At 39.2% G+C, this 21,459-nt stretch overlaps 1 pseudogene; it reads left to right on the forward strand.

Moving 5' to 3' along the window:
* Positions 1–3,036: 3,036 nt before the first annotated feature.
* LOC102916295 (large ribosomal subunit protein eL29 pseudogene) lies at positions 3,037–3,648 on the forward strand (annotated as a pseudogene).
* The last annotated feature ends 17,811 nt before the right edge of the window (positions 3,649–21,459 follow it).

Raw genomic sequence — 21,459 nt, forward strand, 5'->3', positions numbered from 1 at the left:
GTTTCTAACTTTGGGATTGGCTCATCCACACCTGCATTAACAGGACTGGCTCCATTGGGCTGCCCTGGCCAGGTGGAGGGCCTGCTCTCCCGAGACTGCAGCTGGTGGGCATAAGGGACACCTTTCCTGTAGCTTTAGTTTTCCTGCCTTGCCCACAGTCAGGACAAATCTTTGTCACCCGCCAGTCCCACAGCCGCTCAGACCCAACCAAGTAAACACAGAGACTTATATTGCATACAAACTGTATGGCCGTGGCAGGCTTCTTGCTAACTGTTCTTACAGCTTAAATTAACCATTTCCATAAATCTATACCTTGCCACATGGCTGGTGGCTTACCAGCGTCTTCACATGCTGCTGGTCATGGCAGCAGCTGCAGTGTCTCTCCGCCTCAGCCTTCTGCTTCCCAGAATTCTCCTCTCTCCTTGTCCCACCTACTTCCTGCCTGGCCACTGGCCAATCAGTGTTTTATTTATTGACCAATCAGAGCAATTTGACATACAGACCGTCCCACAGCACTTTCCCACTCTTATGACCATCTGGCCAGCTCTCCCACCTGTTCCAGGCACTCATGGGACAGGGAGGGGGTCACTCTCTGGCGACCCTGCTGCCACAAGCCTTATGGGTAATGGGGGAAGCTCTCCCATGTTCGTAATTTTGGGACTGGCTCACGCACACCAGCACTAACAGGGTTGGCTCTATTGTCACACACATATTTTTATAAAATCAAATAGAAAATAAAACTTCAAGCACTTATTTTAAAGATTTGAAAAACTGGGCTGTTCAGAGTCTCAAATATCTGAGAAAAATTTATTTCCTGCAAATTTCATTACTTCATTTTTCTTTACAGCTGAATACAATTTCACTGCATATATGCAACACATTTACACTAAATAAGCATTTCCCTTTCTCCATGGTCTCACCAGCATTTGTTGTTAGATTTCTTGATGACAACCATTTTGACTGAGGTGAGGCAATATCTCAAAGTAGTTTTAATTTGAATTTCACTGATGACTAGGGATGTTGAGCACTTTTGAAAATACTTGCTGGCAATCTGTTTCTTCTGTGAACTTCTTGTTCTTTTCACTAGCCTACTTAGTGATTGGCTGTTTTGCTTTTTTTGAATATTTTAGATATTTATATATAATTATATTTTATAAGTATAATCATTTTATTTCAAGATACCAATAATACTGGAGAAAACAGATTCAGAGTGAGTTCTAGACAACTTAACCTACTTGAGAAGCTTCTAAATTCTCATGGTCTCAATATCCTCACCTGATATATGAGAATTATATCTCTTTCATAGAGATATTATGAACTGTAAATGGTGTGAGTCTTAGGGAAATATCTACAGTACTAAGCATGAGTTTATTATTGCTGTAGAGAGAGCCTTGCATGCAATCAGAAAGTGGATTGTTACCCTCACGATATTCATGCCATGACTGGGCATATCTTGCCAGGCCAGTCATTACTGCAGCTCATAGGGTTCACAACTGGTTAAGGGAGTGTTGATAACCTTTCACCCTCAGCAGCCTGCATAGCACCTTTGAGTACTATGAAAGATAGCTGGCGGAAGCAGCTTCCATATCAGTACCAGCTTTTTCTCCAACTCTTGTGATCAACGTGTTTGGTGTCTTTTTTTTTTTTTTTTGGGTTTTCAAGACAGGGTTTCTCTGTGTAGCTTTGCACCTTTCCTGGAACTCACTTGGTAGCCCAGGCTGGCCTCTAACTCACAGAGATCTGTAGATGTAACCAATCATCTTATTAAAATAAGAAACACAGAGCCAATGTAAAAGAGAAAGCCGAGAGGTCAGAGCTCAGAGATAAAATCTTACCTCCTGCAGTGCTCCTAACTTCCCCGAAGAGAGAGCTACTTCCTGTTTGTCTGTGTTTAAATAGTCTTTCTGTTCTGCCTTCTCATTGGTTGTAAACCCAACCACATGACTGCCTCATCACTGCCTGTAAGTACTGCCCTCCAGGTCTTAAAGGCGTATGTCTCCAATACTGGCTGTATCCCTGAACACACAGAAATCTACCTAGCTCTTCTAACCATCACGCTCTTGCTATGGCTCTAATAGCTCTGACCCCAGGACAACTTTATTTATTAACATAAAATTAAAATCACATTTCAGTACAAATAAAATATCACCATAGAGATCCACCTGCCTCTGCCTCTCGAGTGCTGGGATTAAAGGCGTGCGCCACCACCACCCGCCATGTTTGGTGTCTTCAGCAATAGGGTCATACTATCAAATTCTGATGGGCAACCCAGAGAAATGGCAATATACTGCATTGTTTTTAATGTCTCTGGTATCCTCTTTTGAACAACAATTTCAAGAAAGATGCTTTTGGATTAAAAAAAAAGAAAAACTTTCCAATCTCCCCAAACCTGAAAGTATCCATATCCAGCTATGAAGTGAATTATGAACACAAAGCTCTTACTATTGCACAACATTCATCCTAATTATTTAAGGGATGAACTTTAGGACATAAAGTTGAATTGCACAGCAAAATGAAAACATTTTCAATCACTTCCATGCTGTGGTCAGATGCCTCTTGTTCTTGATTTCCCTGATTAAAGTCTTTGTATGAGCTAGTGGGATTCCAGGATTCCAGTAGCATCGGTTCAGCTAGAGAACCTTCAACGAAGGTTTTAAGTGGGTTCTGTTACAAAGACAGAGATGAGTTCAGAGCACATTTCTAACAACCAGGTGAATTCAGGTCCACGTTTTTTGGTTTTTGTTTTATATTTCAGACTATGTAGAGTGTGTTTCAATGCTTTGGATGGCAATGTGTGTAAATCACGGGAAATAAATTGTTTTCTGTATCTCCTCAGAGTTTTACGAATAAGATAGGGATTCAACAAGTGACCTTCCTTCTCAATAGCAATTAAAGATAAAATAGTATTGAAAAATCAGCCCATTTCAGAATAACAAAACCATGCCATTTTAAAAGAGTTTTACATACTTTTCTATGTTGATTTCTGTTTATATGGTTATATGTATGCTTGAATGTTTGTGTTTCTGGGTTAATAAGAAAAATCAGGAGCCGCGGGTTACGGTTCTGACATGGTCAAGTCCAAGAACCACACCACACACAACCAATCTCGAAAATGGCACAGAAATGGTATCAAGAAACCCCGATCACAAAGATACGAATCTCTTAAAGGGGTGGACCCCAAGTTCCTGAGGAACATGCGCTTTGCCAAGAAGCACAACAAGAAAGGCCTGAAGAAGATGCAGGCCAACAACGCGAAGGCAGTGAGTACGCGTGCAGAGGCCACCAAGGCCCTTGTGAAGCCCAAGGCAGTGAAGCCCAAAATGCCAAAGGGCCCCAGCTGCAAGCTCAGCCGACTCGCTTTCATTGCTCACCCCAAGCTCGGGAAGTGGATTAGAAGCTACATGGCCAAGGGTCGTAGGCTCTGCCAGCCAAAGCCCAAGGCTCAAACCAAGGCAGAGGCCTCAGCTTCAGCTCAGGCTCCCAAAGGTGCCCAGGCCCCTGTGAAGGCCCCGTAGAAAAGATTTCTGTCTGCCAGACAGATGGACTGGTGTGACACACGTACACACTATTTGTAGATGATCAGGACCCCATGCTGTTTTTACAAATAAACTTGAGGCAGGATCTGTTAAAAAAAAAAGAAAAGAAAAATCAGAATGTTTGAGGATAATAGTCTTAGCAGTACAAAGAAATGTAAACAAAATTCAATTCTTCTTTTATCTAATTAAGCATTTTCAATTATGTGACTATTGGATTTTGAGTATGATTATTATATTGTCAAAAGCCAGTGGGGAATTGGCAATACAATAATGTAAGCACTATATAGATAGTGTCTTTTGAATTAATACGTTGCTTTCTCTGGTTAATGGAATACAATGGTTCTATATAAAATTCTGAACATTACAAAGTTTTTTGGGTTTTTTTTTTTGCATGTTAAGTTTTTTTCTTGAGGCCATTCACCTCTTGACTAATACAAAGTAGTAATGGTTACTTTATTACAGGGAAAAAGTAAAAAACAAACAAACAAACAAAAACAAAAACCAACAACAACAACAAAACCTATGATTTTTTTGTGGCCATAGAGAATTCAGATAAAAAGTATAAATTCAAACAAAAGTGGTTGAAAAATGTCAAGTAAGTATTTTGAGATATGGGGACTTTCTATATTTATACATGAATACAGTTGCTTCAACTACTTAATTCATGCCAAATAAAAACTTGAGCGTCAAATACAGAAAGATACGCACCAATTCTTTTGGCAATGGGAGGAGAAAAAGTCAGCACTTGTACAAAGATAACTTTAAGTGATGCTCTCATTTTCCATTTCTTAGTTAGGGAGAGTAAGTGTGTAATTACCTTATCAGAACTGCTTTCTCCCTTCCCTCTGCCTTGCCTCCATTTTTTCCCCCAATTTGGTTTACTTATTTTTAACATATCACATTGCTGCTTTGAGCAAACACCAGAAGAAAAAGGACATGAGGGCGGAGGTATCTACTGAGCTTATGGTTTGAGGAGGTAGAGTCCACATGGTAGGAAAGACACAGCAGCAGATGACTCCATGATGGCAGATGTGCTGGAATTCCTCAACTCCTCTCAGCTCAGCCAGCAGTTAGCTGGGAACAGGAGGTGGAGCTGGCCTAGAGCTCAAGGTCTGCTCCACACTGGCCTGTTTTTTTCCAGCTAGGCCCTACCTGCCAAATGCTCTACATCCTTCTGAAACATCACCACCAGCTGAGGACCAAAGTGCTCAAACACATGAGCCTGTGGAAGACATTTCACATCCAAGCCATAATAATACCTTTTACTGTTTAATTACCTTTGTCTTATGCAGAGTTAAGTTTCAAGGCCAGGGACTTTTGTTTTATTAATTGATCCATTCCAAATATTTTGATGATTCCCCGCTTCTCTTAGGAACTTAAAGTTCACATGTATTTGTGAACTACTGGAGCTATAATAAAACATTATTAAATATAAGTTATTAAGCTATAAGCTGAATTACTTTTGACATTTCACCACCTATTATGAGGATACCTAAATAACACTCCACAAGTTGATTTGTGGTAGATATGTTACTAATAAGAACCTGGACTTGCCAGGCGGTGGTGGCACATGCATTTAATCCCAGCACTCGGGAGGCAGAGACAAGTGTTTCTCTATGAGTTTGAGACCAGCCTGGTCTACAGAGTGAGATCCAAGACAAGCACCTAAACTACACAGAGAACCCTGTCTCAAAAAGCCAATAAAACAAAACAAACAAACAAACCAAAAAAACGTGGACTCTTGTTCAGTCCTCCCAACCCCAGTCTCTTTCCATTATATCCACAGAAGCAATTTGAATGATTTCTCTTCGTGGATTCCCTTTGTTGCTCTGTGATTCTCTGTCCAGGACTGTCTGTTCTCAGCTTTGTCCAAACTCTTTCTTTGTGGATAATAAATGCCTTACAGAGGAAGTTTCAGGGATTTTTTTTTAACTTCTTTATCTTTGTCTTCTCCTTTAAAATATCAAATTTAAATTTAAAAGGCTTATCACTGCTAGATTTGTTAGTGGATAGGGATATGAGCTGCTGACTTAATTTTTTGTACTGTATCCTTCATTCTTTGAACACAGACCATTTTACTCTGTTAGAAAACAAAGCAAATGAACAAATCCCAATTTTCTTCTTGCTTCAAACACTAGATGTCTCTGTAGTGATGTTCAGAAACACTGGGTTCCACAGCAAGAAGACATTCATTTACCCATGTTAACTGTCAGAAGACAGCCACGGGCTCTGTAATGTATTCCTTCTCAGTGTCGATGTGCTGGTGTGGCTGAGTTTCTGTAATGCATGTTTTCTACAGGCAGACATTTGTACAATAGGAGAAAATGTGTAAAGCAGTATGACATGTATTATTTCATTCGGCCCATGCAGCAATCTTATAAACCATGTAGCATCTTTATCTTTATTGTTATAGTTGGAGAAACTGACCAGTTGAAAATTCATATAACAACTAATGGAAGACCATAAAGTTGTTCACTCATTCTCTCATTCTAGCCCATCTTTAAGACATTTTCCCCTCCTAGGGGTTGGAGAAGTGGCTCAGAAGTTAAGAGCATGTACTGCTTTTACAGAGGACTCCAGTTTGTTTTCCAGCAGTCACATCAGGCAGCTCAAAACCACCTAAAACTCCAGCTCTAAGGAACCCAACACCCTCTTCTGGACTCGGTGGGCCCCTGTACTCAAGTGCACATACCCCAATGCCCCTTGTACACACATACTTAAAAAATAAAAATTAAAATCTTAAAATAAAAGGTGACACTGTTCTCTCCCTTCCTTAAGTAGTAAACTTTTTAGTATTCATTTGCTACGTTTAATATGCTAACAAAACCTTTCTAATAGAAAATCATCTTCCAGTTAACGCTTCTAAATTGGTGTATATGCTCAAATAATATGTAGGACTGCGGCTGCCCCACCCTTTGGTCTGAACCTTGGATAACCCCGGTTTGTGATTAGCTTTGAGGAGGTATACGTGTGAGCCTACATTCCTCTGTTTACTTTACTTGCTGCCAGGAGAAACATTTAATTTCCTGATGGGAGAAAATTATCTTTAAAGGAAGAGTCCCATTCTTTCTATTGTTACTCCGAGGTTCCCTGGATGGTTTTGGTCTTAATGCAGTACAAACAAGGGCTCCCTTAGATTATGGTTAAATAAATATATATAGGAAATGTTCCTTCTTACTAGTTTGTGTATTTTATGTGATAATGGACCAGTCTTGTTTTGATATGTTAGCAACGCCCATGGACACTTTGCAACTATGTCCTAGTAAAATCATTAGTGTCTTGCTTTTTCCTAGAATGCATATCAAAGTCTAGGAAAATGCAAAACTAATTGTACCTTTTGATCAGGAATTTATATAATTTACAATTAGAAAATTAAACTTTATTTCAAAATCTAAATTTGTATTACAAATATGATTATCTTTAGCTATTTAGGGGGTCTTTACTTAAAAAATATTTATCTTCTTTTTCTCCCTTATGGCTTAACACTTAAAAGAAACAAAATCATGGATGTGTTAATGGTTTCCTTGAGCTTTCTTCTTTTAGTGTAATTTCTCCTGTCATTATCATTTCGGGTTCATCTGGAAAAATAAATACCTTGGCTAAGTTTAACTGAAAGAAAGTCACAGCTGACTCAGAGAGAAATAATGGTTTGGATAGTTCCAATCTGCTTCAGTGATGTTCTCTGTCTCCCTCTTCCTGACTTCAAGGAGGAAGACTATTATATTTTCTATCCATGTGAGGAGAAATTGAGCATTTCTTTATGAATTGTACATCCCACAAATATCTTCCTTCCCCTTTCTAGCCCTCCTTATTCACTGGGTTCAGAGGGATGTGGTAGTGTTGGTTTCATAGGCACTGTCATTAGTGATCTTTTCAGGGCTGAGTAACAGCTGGAAAGTAAGGACAATTAGGTTTGGGATCCTTAGCGTTCTCATTTCAACCATGAGGTTTAGAACCACTTGCCATACTCAAGACCAATGAAAATCTTGTATGAGAAGAAAAATGAAAATATATTCAGGAAGCTGTAAGACTGAAAACACTAATTAGTGTTGTTACTCAGAACATTACTGAAAGAAACATTAAATGATACACTTCAAAAGAGAAGCAAGAATAGATGACATAGAATAAGATGCAAAGATCAAAGAAATTGATTAACTTGGAGATTAATTTACTTTGAAAGATATTGATTAACCTGGAGACCAATCTATATAAGCAATGGGTTCAAAATGCAATACTAAAAATAGCAATAGTAGTGAGTAATTTTGAGTGCCTTAAGAGTGGGGCTGTGGGAAATCCACAAAGATACCCCCACAATAGACTGCTGGCAATGGTCGAGAGACAGCCCGAACTGACCTACTCTGGTGATGGGATGGCTAAACACCCTAATTATCGTGCTAGAAACCCCATCCAACGACTGAGGGATCTGGATGCAAAGATCCACAGCTAGGCCCCGGGGGGAGCTCCGGGAGTCCAGTTAGCGAGAAAGAGGAGGGTTTGTATGAACAAGAATTGCTGAGACCAAGCTTGGATAAAGCACAGGGACAAATAGCCAAACGAATGGAAACACATGAACTATGAACCAAAGGCTGAGGGGCCCCAACTGGATCAGGCCCTCTGAATAGATGAGACAGTTGATTGGCTTGATCTGTTTGGGAGGCATCTAGGCAGTGGTACCAGGTCCTGTGCTCACTGCATGAGTTGGCTTTTTGAAACCTGGGGCTTATGCAGGGACGCTTGACTCAGTCTGGGAGGAGGGGACTGGACCTACCTGGATTGAGTCTACCAGGTTGATCTCAGTCCTAGGGGGACGCTTTGCCCTGGAGGAGGTGGGAATGGAGGGTGGGCTGGGGGGAAGGGGCGGGAGTGGGGAGAACAAGGGAATCCGTGGCTGATATGTAGAACTGAATTGTATTGTAAAAAAAAAAAAGAGTGGGGCTGTGGGGGCTGGAGAGGTAGCTCAGCAGTGAAGGGGCCTTGGTTTGCCCACAGGGGACCAAGGTTTAGTTCCAATCACCACACAGTTCCTCACTGCCGTCTGTAACTTCTGTTCCAGGGAGTCTGACATCTTCTTCTGACCTTCTCAAACACACACATACCCAGACAAAACACTCACACACTTAGAAATAAATAAATCTACTCTGTTTGCAAAGAGTGCTCCGAATTGGACAGGACACCCATGCCACCTCTGCCGAAGGTCAGGAATATTGCAGAAAAAGGGATGAAAGGAACGTAAGAGTCCAAGAATGGGGAGAAAGGGGAAATGCTGTCTTAAGGGCATGACACCAGCAGTGGCTACCTGCATAGGACTTGCACAAGCCTGATCCAGGAGACATTTAGTCATAGATGGGGGAGGGGTTCATGGGCCCCCCTCATTCAGAGGAGCAGTGGAGGGGTGCTGGAGGAGAGGAGGCCACTGCCTTCAATGATCTAGCCACCTGTGAGTTACTCATGGTCCAGTGGGAAGCTTCACATCTCTGCCCGTGTTTCTTGCTAAACCAGTGGGGCATAAAGCAGAAACAAAACACAAAGACATAAAAGTAGGATGAGGTTCATGGGAGGATGAGAAAGGTTGGTGCAGGCAGGAGGATAAAGAGGGTGGAGAGTGACCAGAACGAATTGTAGAGATGAATGAAATTGTCAAAGAACAAGTTAATAAAAACAAACAGCAGCAATTAAATCAGAATTCAAGCTTTTCCAGATCTCCCTTGTCTGGAGGGAGACAGAGGGTGACATGGACTGAACTTTCACGCTGTGAGGTCGAGAATCCATGCCAAATATTTAGGGATAAACATTACAAGGAAAGCAATAGAGTGTGAAGCAAACACACACCAGCCCAGTGAAGACTCTGCTGCTCTAACTAAAGGAAGAGGAAAAATATAAGGAAATTAAAGTGGAAGAAATAAAATAAAAATAAGATATTAAAAATGAGTCTAAATGGAACAGTGGTAACAATAAATGCTAATGACTTAAATTTATCTCTTAAAAGGCAGTAGGCCACTTCAAATTAGATTTTTGAAAATCTAGTTATGTACTGTTTATGAGAAACACACCTAAACATGATTATGCAGTAACATGGAAAACACTGAAGTGGAAAAACACACAAGAGGAGTCCAACCAGATCTGTTCTCATAATGTTAATTAAGAGAAAGATAAACTTTAAACCCCAAAGGAGTTCTTTTTTTTTTTTCAATTTTGTAGACACTGTAACAGATGTGCAGTGGTAATTAGTGATTTTAATTTTCCACATCTTTTAAGATATACTACTTGATTTGGCTTGTTGCTAATCCTTTGGTTTATGTCATAAGGAATAGTACTCTATAGTTTTCATGGGCTGGTTTTGACTGATTTTAGTGCCATATTAACTTCAACTATCACACTATGAGTTGGGATAAACCTCTAGATAGAGCTTGGATCTCTGCAAGAGATGATATATAAGAAAAACCATTATTTCTTTTTTTTAAAATATTTGGCAGAATTCGCCAGTGGAGCAGCTAGTGAGTGAATTATATTAAGGATTTCATTTATGGGAGTTTTACAAGTAAAAAAACAAATCAATTTTCTAGTAGATAAAAATCTAGAATGTTGCTACTGAGTTTCAGTCATTTTTATCTGTCAAGGAAGTGGTATTTTGAGCACCCTGGTTCTCTTCTTGTGGTGTCCATGGCAACAGCCCCTTCTTTCATTCCTTTTATTGTTAATTTGCATTTCCATTTAATTCAACTACTTTACAGGTTCCCGTGGAACTTCTTGTTTGAGCCATGGATTGTTTAGTCTAGTATTTAGGTTCTTTATGAGTATTTTTTTGCTACTACTGTTTAGAGAACATAATTTACATGACCCAAATTACTGCAGCTTTATTGAAATTAGTTTTGTGGCCTGTCTTGATGAGAGCTCCATGTGTGCTTGGGAGAAATACATACTCTGGTATTATTGTATGAATATTGGATGAAATGTTCTCCAAATTTCAGTCAAGTTAAGTTGGCTGATTGTTGCTTAGGTCTTCTGTGTCCTTTATGCTTTTATCTGTCCTGTCATATAAATTACAAGTACAATAAGAGAAATCTTCACATAGTCTTACAAATGTTGAGTTCAAAATTCATATGTATTTTAATGAACTAAAGAGAGAAAGAGCTCATTGTGTTTACCATTTTACCAGATACTTACCATTTTTCATGCTTTTTCCACAGTCCTCAGTTCCAAACTTTCCATGGGTATTATTTCCCTTAATTCCTTTGTTTGGGTAAACTTTTTGTGGTTTTCTCAGCTTCTTGTATTTTAAATATTAAATTGTGTTTTTCAGAGAATCAGGAGGCCAGTTCTCATCCTCTGTGCCTTCCAATAGTTTTCTATGCCATCTTCCTTTTCCTCTGTTTCATGAATTCCAGTCTCACGAAGTGAAAATATTCTTACGTTATCCTAAGGCCCTAGGAGCTCTGGTAATTTTATCCCCCATTTTCCCTCTGTTGTTTACTGGGTAATATTTCATTCACCTACTTTAAAACACAGTGACTATACTGTCATTTCCATTACTTTACTGAACACAGCTAGAAAATGTTATGGTTACTATGTTATATTTTTCTATTTTCAGATTTTCCTTTGCTCCTTTTCTTTTAAATAACCCTTTCCATTTATCTGTTAAGAACTTTGTTTCTGTAAATTTCAGTGGTGTTCTCCTTGCTCCGTGGAGAATGGTTATAACAACAGCCTTAAAATTTGTATTAGAACATCTGGGTCGTCATCAGTTTGACATATATTGATTCTACCTTCTTTGGAATGTTGATCCAGTTTTCATAGTTTTTATTATTTCTTTACAACTTTAAGCAATATATTGTATAATTCCACACACTGTTGAAATCCTCTGAAGGCTGGAGGTTTTGTTTGCTAGTCAGCCAGCCAAACTTGGATTATAGCTTGAATTCCTTTTTGCCTGTGGTAGATGGTAGTCCTAAACCAGTTCATTTTGGGAGGTGATTGAGATTAGCATGGGACCTGGAACTGGTCCACAGGACCATTCTAAAAACCTTTACCATACTTTTTTGTATCCTTGCAGAGTTTGGGATGAGACTGGGAAATGCCTATTGTTCCTCTTTTGAGTTTTTGTTTTTAACCTTGCACTTTCTGGCTCCTCTCCCCATCCCACAACACATCAGACCAAAGAAAAAGCTTCTCTATGGTGTTGGCTCCCACATACTTGCGGAGCACCTCTGGAGGAACAAAGATAAAAGGAAACACAGAAAATAAAAATGGGTATTCCTGCTACACAACTTCCACACAGTGGCCATGTTCTTTTCTTTTTTTAGTACACACCCTGACTCCAGGGCTTGAGGAGTCTACAACTCCAGTGCTACCACCATCCGCACAATCAGTAAACACAAAAATCAAACACATTGGGCTTTTCACGCCGTCCCCACTTCTGCCTTGCAGAGGGTCTTCAAGGCCTCTGATTAGAGGACAGATTTTTCTGAAAGTAGGTTCGCTGTCTGTGACTACATGTCAGTCCTCTGATTTGACCCATCTTTAAACAAAACTCTGGAGAACCTGAAAGGAGAAGTCTTGGGAATGCATGACATTGAGTGTACTCTATTTCAAACGTTTAAAATATTCCATAACAATGTGGTGTGTGTGGTAGCAATAGATGGATCACTAGAGGCGAAGCTGTGCCTTGTGTGCTGAGTGCTGCCTAGTTCCACCTGCTGACACAAACCAGCAGTTTCCCACGGCTTCTCACTTGGGAGCTGAACTTGAGCTGAGATTCACAGAAGTGAGAGATGGGAAAGGGAGTGAATACTACCGTAGAAAAGGAACAGCAACAAGTCTTCCTCACACAAACTTATGTAACTACGAGCCTGTTAGAGAAATCAGGAACATTTTGCCACCATTTTGTATATTTACTTTTTTTCTTTAGAAAATGGAGAGGGGAACTTTTGGAAAGCTTAGCCAGGTGAAAAATATCATGCTTTGTTGCCTTGAAAATCATGTGTTAAGATGTAGTCATATAGGGTAGTCTTATTTTCCCGTTCTGGAATTAGTTTGAGTGTGTATAATTTAAAGCTTCTAGTCCAGGAAATATATTGTCACTGGATTTAAGTTATTAAATGTTTTGGTTTCTTTATATACGTTTGATTTAAAGAACTTAAAATACTAAATGCTATTAAACTGATGACTAATACAGAATAATATTTTCTTCTTTTTTTTCCCCCGCCTTTCTTCTCCCCCACAAGGAAGGACTATCAAGATGTGCTATCCTGATGGAGACAGAGCCAGAAAAAACATGACCTGCCCTGGTATATATAAAGCTGGTTTATAAGGTGGGAAGGGCAAAGAAAAACCAAAAGGCCGAGGAGAAGGCAATTCTTTGGGATGCTGGCTATTAACCATAAACATAAGAGATAATAATCCAGTCTGTGCAGGAAGTGGAGATAATGCAGGGTGGTCTCCACATATGGGGAATCTTATCTGGGTATTGAAGTGCGAGTGGCAGAAAAACTCAGCTTTGAACCTACTGGACTAAGTAGGAGGATGTTATCTACTCCACCCTTTCCTCCTCCTGTGCTTGGATCTCTTTTGTGTGTGTTCTTCTTTGTGGTGGGGCACTTGGGAGATACTTATGTCCTTTTTAATGCCTGCAAAGAACAACTGGAATGTCTGCAGAAGAGGCTGTGAGGGTAGTTTAATAATAACTGGAAATTTTAAGAGGTAGAACACATGATTTACTAGGGTTTCCTACACACCCAGTTTTGCCAGTACACGGAAAAGATCAGTTCTCTGATCTGTGATGGAGTTGGAGGTCTTCACTGGATGATGTCCATTGAGCCTTGCAGTTCAAAAAGCCTGCATAAAAAGGAAACAGAGAGCTTCGTTCAGGAATCCCATTCTCAGCTCATCTAGAGAACAAACAGAACTACAGTTTGGTTTATTATTTTTGTACAAACGACAGTTGTTACACAAATAAAGACCAGGAAAACTTACTTTATAAAATTAAATTAACAGAGCTTTGGTCCTGATAGGCTGTGCATACAGCCAGACTTTTAATAGTGTTGTTTATCTATATTCTTAGCTTTTATACTTTAAAGCAAGGTTCATGGAGGTTAACCTCAAAGGGATTCTTGCAAAAGGCACTAAAAAATGAGTTTCAAACCCCTCACTTGTTTCTGCCTGTATAAAAAGTTTAAAATGCATCAAATGTTTGTTAGCCTGAATTTCTCCATCTTTAAAATTAGAATAATAACTTCCTATTTGAATTTATAAAAATAAAGTGAGTGAAGCATTATTTGTGAAAAATCACTAATGTAGCCAATGTGAATCTTTACTCTTCCAAATGTTCCTTTCCTTCATTTTCCTACTACCCCTATCTTTGAAACATGTAATTCTTTTCTATTGAAAAGCTAGAAAATTGGAAGTTGCCTTAAGTCAATATTTTTCAGTTGGAAGTAAATACAATCAAGATATGCAGCCAGTACTTAAAATTATAAATAACTGGATATATGTTAACTTTTCCACTGCCACAATAAAATACCCGGCAAAATCAACCTAAAGGGAAGAAAGATATGCTTTGATGAATAGTTTCAGTCTAGGATCACTGAGCCACATCTTCTAGGGCTGTGGTAATCCAGAACATTGTGTCAGAGAGCACAAGATGGGAGTGTAGTGCTTACTTTCTGGTGGCCAGGAAGTAGAGAGTAATAGACAGACAGACAGACAGACAGACAGACAGACAGACACACACACACACACACACACACACACACACACACACACACACACGGTGGAGAGGAAGAGGCAGAGAAGGTGCTGAGTCTTCTGACAGCCCCTCTCCAGTATTATTTAAGCTATAAACTCACAAATCAACCTATTGATGAGATCAGAGCCCTAACAAATCATGTCCCCAATGCCTGATCTCTTGACACTGTTCCTATGGAGACCAGGCCTACAATCTGTGAACTTTTGAGTGACATTTCACACCCAAACCTTACAAGGTCATTCCAGACAGTGAAGACATTCGTTATGTTTTAAAATTTTGGGATCATTAAGGAGTATGTGTAGAGGAAGCAGAGAGGAGTGGAGTTTCCTGATTCCAAATTGTTTCTCATGTGAGTTACAGATGAAATGGTCTGAGCCCACCATCCTAGAATAAACTTATTGACTCCTTTGTGCCCTTGTTCTCCAGCTTATCAGTTGTATCTCCAAAGAAGATAGCTTTCTGCTGTGGCTCACCACCTTCATAGTGGACCTGTAATTTCTTACAATTTCTTACCTTGGGGTCTCTGAATCCCTGCTATTACCAATTTCTCTGAGTTCAAACTTTTCCAAATTCCAAGCTGCTACTTGAAATATTTCTCAAAAGTGTATTTGACCGATTAACCCTGCAGACAAATGCTTCTCCTATGGTGACATGTCAGGGCATAATCACCATAAGACACGGGGAGCATTTCAAACTGCTGCAAATGGGTCCCCAGACTCTTCTTAAACCCACCTTGAATCCTCTCCAGCCTTAGATTTGATTCTAGTGTATGCCCTGGGGTTGGTTACTCTGGCAAGTCTTTAGTGACTCACTTTGACTTATAGCATCCCACTTGACATACACATCCTATATGTCTGACTTAATCCAACGCAAAAGAGCAAAAACACCAACCTTTAAGACTTCAGGCCAGACCACTTTTCTCCTGTTTAGACTACATGGGATCCTTTGTTAGTTCCTCCACAGGTCCAGCTTTTCATACTAGCCTATAAGTTCATATGAGATCAACTCTTAAGTCCCTATCTCCATGTCCTTTTCCTGTATATCACAGTATTTTTGTCGTGAATAATATTTTGTGCTTTCATTGCTGTTCTGTTAGATTGGGAGTTGAAAGCAAACTTCATCTGATTAAGATAAGAATCCTCGGGAAGGGAGAGGTTGAGTTTTTATAATGTCTACAACTTTTCCTCACCCCTGGACTGGATCCAGCTTGCCCAAGGTTTAGAATCTGTGCACAATTAAGACAGATACCATTAAGATGTTTTCTTGGGTGCCTCCTGAAACCCATCCAACAAGCTGATCCTCGCAAATCAGTTACCTTGTCAAGTCATCAATTTCAGTAGTGTTATTATGGGACAGTAGCTAAGGGGATAATAAAGGTTTGCAACTCAAAGACTAGTAAAACACTTTTAATCCAGAGTTAGGGTTATGTAATCTCCAGTCTCTTCAAATTAAACCATTACACATTAAAAAATATCTGAGGTAACAAATATGCTCCTCACTGTCATTAGAATATTTGCGTCCCCTCTGAAATTCATGTTGAAACATAGTTCCAACATAATTACTATAAGGTGTGGTCTTTCAGAGTTGGTTAGGACATGAGCTGTCTGTCCTTATAAATGTATTATTATTTTTATCAAAATAGGGAACTGGCTAGGTTTCATATTCCCCCTCCAGTCCCTTTACCCTGTAAAGGCATGACTTGAGAAGGTTCGTCTTGGAAGGAGAGACCATGTCTTCACCAGACAGTGAAACCCTTACTACCTTGATGTTGAACTTCTGTGTGGCAGGCTTTCTTTTTCTGGCCAGCAACGAGCTCCCGAATCATGACATGGAGACTTATTACTAGTTTTGAATGCTTAGCCTAGCTTAGGCTCATTTCTCAATAGCTCTTTTAACTTCATGTGTTTCTCTTTAGCTATCTTTTGCCTCTGGGCTTTTTACTTTACTTTCTTCTGTGTATGTTACTTTCATTGCTTCTCATGTCTGACTGGCTGGCCGCAGCCTGGTTTCTTGCCCCAGGCATCTTCCTCATTCTCTCCTCTTTCTTCTCTCATTCTCCTTGAACCTAGATTTCTCCTCCTACTTATTCTCTCTGCCTGCCAGCCCCGCCTCCCCCTCTTCTACCTAGCTATTGACCATTCAGTATTTTATTAGACCAATCAGGTGCCTTAGGCAAGCAAGGTGAAGCAAATGCAACACATCTTTACATAATTAAACAAACGCAGCACAAACAACGGTAACACACCTGTACACAGTTAAGGTGATATTCCACAGCACAGACGAATGTAACATCTTTGCCTCGTTAAAGTAGTGTTCCACAACACTGATGTCCTCCAGAACTGTAGAAAACCCATCTGTGAAATATCTAGTTTCAGATATTTTGCTATGACATCTCAAACTGAGCAAGGTTCTTCTCTTGGTCAGGTAAGCCTAAACACTTCAACTTAGAAAAAGTAAATATTTATGTCTTTATGAAATAAAATAATTTCAACAAAATTAATATCTTTACATTTAAAATGTTAAAATTATGATAATATTTTGTGTCTGGACCACAGGTTTATAAAAGTTGTTTAAATACTTAGTAATTTGCTAGTCATTTATATTACAGGATTAAGAAAAATGTTATTGGATAAAGTTTTCCTTCTCTGTTCTTTTCTTGTCAATGAAACATAGTTTAAGTGGAAGTTTATTTAGCAAAGCAAATATACTCTGGGAAAACTTGGACCAGGCTGACAGGGAGGTGATGGCAGCTCACTGGGTGTGGGTTTTGATTTTTAAGAAGCTTCTCAAGGTCCATTGCCTGTTGTGTTCATGGTTAAGTTCCTCATTTTGGTCACAATATTGACTTCATCCTACTCTATGGTGTATGCTCCAGGATCAAGGTGTCCATGTTTTTTGTTTGTTTGTTTGTTTGTTTGTTTGTTTTTCCTATTCATCATGATGTTTGTTGGTGAACATATGTGATCTTTGGGAAAGTGTCATGATGGTTTAATTTGGATATGGTAGGAAGAACCTAATTGCAGCTTCAAGGATACTGATCCACAAAGAGACATGTTAACCACCAGGAGATAAGACAAAACTACCAAGGTATAGTTGTGCTTTCTTTGATTATCTCAGCTGCAAAGCAGATGGTTGTATATGACATCCACTTCCCTCAGCTCACATGCATCTAGCTACTATGTTAACATTTACTGCTGAAAATTTGGGACTAAATCTTTTATGGCAAGGGCAACATGCCAGTTCTGTAATGGCTTCTTGGTGAAGAGGGTGCTGTTATCTTCAGAGTCAGTACACTTGCTATATGTCGAGAAGACATATAAAATACTGAATGAATATGCCAGTTAAGAATATTACAGCCCCAATATGGTGACTCACAATCATCTGAGACCCAGGGATCTCATTTGAAAGAATAAAAAGGGAAGGGATAGGAATAATTTACAGTGGTATGATTCTTGTATATTCAAATTCAAAGTTATTTTTGTTATACTGTATATATGTTTATATTTCTGTCTAAGATACTTTTGCATGTTGATACAAATTCAAAATTATTTTTGTTGTATTGCACATATGTTCCTTCTTCTGTTTAAGATATTTGATAGAAATATAAAATTATGTTTGTTATCTGTATATTTGCTTCTACTTCTGTTTAGGATATTTTTGTATGTTGATACAAATTAAGGTTCTTTTTGTCATATTGCATTTTGCATTCCTACTTCTGGTTAAGATATTTTTGTATATTGTCACAAATGTGAGGTTATTGTTCTTATGCTGTACTTCTGTTTCTAGTCTTGCATAAGGTATTACTATACAGCTTATTTACCTTTATATGTGAAGCTTTAGTCCTTAAGGTATATAGGTTAATAAGAATTACATGTTAATAGATGCTCATGTTTGCCAAACTTACAGTCATGTTAGTTAGGTTCTAGATATGCAGAGATATGTTTCTAAATATAGGTGATCTTCAAACACTTTAAAGACCTATAGAAAATATAATTTAAATTTTTTTAAATTCATTTTACATACCAACCACAGAGCCCCCCCTCCCATCCCTCCTCCTGATCCCACCCCCATCTCTCCCCAACCCCCCGACTCCTCATCCCCTCCTCCAAAGGGTAAGTTCTGCCATGGGGAGATAGCTAAGCCTGGTACATTTAGTTGAGGTAGGACCAAACCTCTCCCTGCTGCATCAAGGGTGAGCAAAGTGTCTGACCATAGGTAATGGGATCCAGAAAGCCAGCTCATGCACCAGGGATAGATCCTGATTTCCTTGCCAGGGGCCTCTCAAATAGACCCAGCTACAAATCTCTCTCCCGTATGTGGAGGGTCTAGTCTGGTCCCATGCAGATCCCATAGCTGTTTGTCTAAAGTGTGTGAGTTTCTATGAACTTGGTTCAGTTGCCTCTGTAGATTTCCCCATCATGATCTGGACCCCCTTGTTCATATACTCCTTCTTCCCTCTCTTCAACTGGACTTCTGGTTGTGGATCTCTGCATCTGCTTCCATCAGTTACTGGATGAAACCTCTATGATGACATGGTATTCACCAATGTGATTACCAGGGTAGGTTAGTTCAGGCACCCTCACCACTATTGCTAGTAGTCTAATCTGGGATCGTCCTTATGGATTTCTGTAAATTTCCCTAGCATCAGAGAAGGAGAATTTTACAACGTTGCCTAATGATATTTTGGTGAAGAAAGTGGCCTTTTGCCCATGTCTGCCTGAGGCTAAAGTAAAGAGTTTGGATTAATTCCATTGACAGAGGAAGTCTCAAAATAGCCTAGTATAGTCTCTGTTGTGTGGTTATTAGTGATAATTCTAATGAAGATTTATAATGAAAAGGAGCAAGTTGGGCAGGGTAAATTATAAAATGTAAATTCTGAGGAGAAAAATATCACCAGGAAGTGGAGTAGAGCTAAATTTTGTGTTCAAGAAGATAAATGGATTAAGAAATAGAATTAAGGGCAAAATTCCTCCCAGCTAAATTTCTAACTCATGAAAAGGAATTAAAGAAAAGTTAATAGCTAGGTGTGGTGGTGCATGCCTTTAATTCCAGCACTTGGAAGGCAGAGGCTGGCAGATCTCTGAGTTTGAGGCCAGCCTGGTCTACAGAGCAAGTTCAAGGACAGCCAAGCAATAGGCAGTAAAGGTAACAATCAAAAACAGAAAGCTGGTGAAGATGTAATTGAATGAGGCAGCCATCTTCCAGCCCCAGCCAGCAGCACAACTTGACAGCTTGGGCCACATGGTTCTGGCTTTAGAGTTAAGGATAGAAGAATAGGTTATGAAATTTGCCTCCACTACAAAGCCACTACAGCCAGGCATGTGTCTGGGATGTCCCTGAGTGAAGGCCTGGAGAGGCCATTTTGTAACGCTGTGAAGTTAAAACCAGGATTGCCTTGGAGAACCCAAGATGTTAGAGATGCCAGAGTTGTGGCTGAGGAGAACTGCTAACAGGGAGTGGAAACCAGCCCAAGAGAGGCAAGTGTGTTGCAGTCAACAAAGCTGAACAGAGCTGGAGATCTGAAAAGCACTTTGATGTTAGACATGAAGGTGCAGAATTTGGAGTTTGCTCAGCTGGTTTTCGGTCTTGCTTTGGTCCAGTATTTATTTATTTATTTATTTATTTATTTATTTATTTATTTATTTATATATTTATTTATTTATACTATGTCCCCTTCCCTACATTTTGGAATGGTAATGTATTTCCTGTGCAATTTGTGTTGGAAGCATGTGATCTGTTTTCTTATTTTTATTTTATAGGGCATTACAGTTAAGAGACTGAATTAATCTCAGAAGAGACTTTGAACTTTGGGCTTTTAAACATTGTTGAGACTGTGATAGACTATGAGGACATTTGAAATTGAACTAAATGCATTTTACATTATGATATTGTTATAAGCTTACGGGGGGGGCAGGGAGTGGAATGTGATAGTTTGAATGTAATTGGCTCCCATAAGCTCATAGGGAGTGGCACTATTGGAAGGTGTGGCCTTCGTGGAGGAAGTGTATCACTGTATGGGGCAGGCAGGCTTTGAGGTCTCTTTCTCTCAGTGTGACAGATAGCACACTTCCTGTTTCCTGCAAGATGTAGGACTCTCAGCTACTTCTCCAGCATCTTGTCTGCCTGTACGGCCATGCTCCCTGCCATGATGATAATGGACTGAACCTCTGAAACTGTAAGCAAGCCATCCCAATTAAATGTTTTCCTTTATGAGAGTTACCATGGTCATGGTGTTTTTTCACAGCAATAGAAGCCCTAAGACAACTAGAAATATGGATTTTTTTAACATATAAATTTTGGCTAAATAATCAGGAATTTCAAGTAATGAAGATTGGCTATATTTAATTTCAAAATGATCACATAAAATTTACTTTTTAAAAGTAAATATATTTTTTAACTTATGTTGAAATGGTGGATCAAGAGAGTTAAGTGAAAGATTTTTAATTTTAAAAATAAATTAAAACATAAAGAATTTTAAGTTTTGCTTTTATGAACCAATATTTCCAGATCTCACAGTCTAAGCTGGGACTTTTGACCAATTAAAGCATATTATACTGTATGTCATATCAATAGTTCTTTATATGCATTTACTTTGTCCTTATGGAATAATTATTATATTTTGGATATACAGCAAATTGTAGAAAAGCCTGAGTTAGGATGTGTTGGTTCATCTTAATGTCATCTTGACTAGATTTAGAATAATCTAGGAAATAGACTTATGGGCAAGTCTATGAGGCTAATAGCATAAAGAATTAACCAATCCTCCATGACTATGGACATCACTATTCATTCCATAGGTGGGGGGGTTCATAAACTGAATAAAAGATAAAAGCGATCTGAGACCAGCATTTATCTCTTTTTACCCCCAGACTCCAGGCTTGATATAACCAACTGCTCATATCCCCAGCACACCTTTCTCATCATGATGACATATACCTTTCAACTGTGAGCCCCAATAAATCCTTCCTTCTTTAAGTTGTTTTTACTAGTGATTTTCTCACACCAATGAGAAATGTAACCAAAACAGAGATTTTGTAATAAAAAGTGGGACAATTTAGTGATAAACCCTACCATGTGGTTCTAGGTTTTTGGACTTGGTTTGTGGGAGGATCATGGCAGATGTTAGAATGTTGGGATAGAAAAGCCCCAGAACACTGTAAGCAGAGCTTCATGGGACACTCT

This window comes from Peromyscus maniculatus, chromosome 4 (genome assembly GCF_049852395.1).
Source record: "Peromyscus maniculatus bairdii isolate BWxNUB_F1_BW_parent chromosome 4, HU_Pman_BW_mat_3.1, whole genome shotgun sequence".
Classification (NCBI taxonomy): Eukaryota; Metazoa; Chordata; class Mammalia; order Rodentia; family Cricetidae; genus Peromyscus; species Peromyscus maniculatus.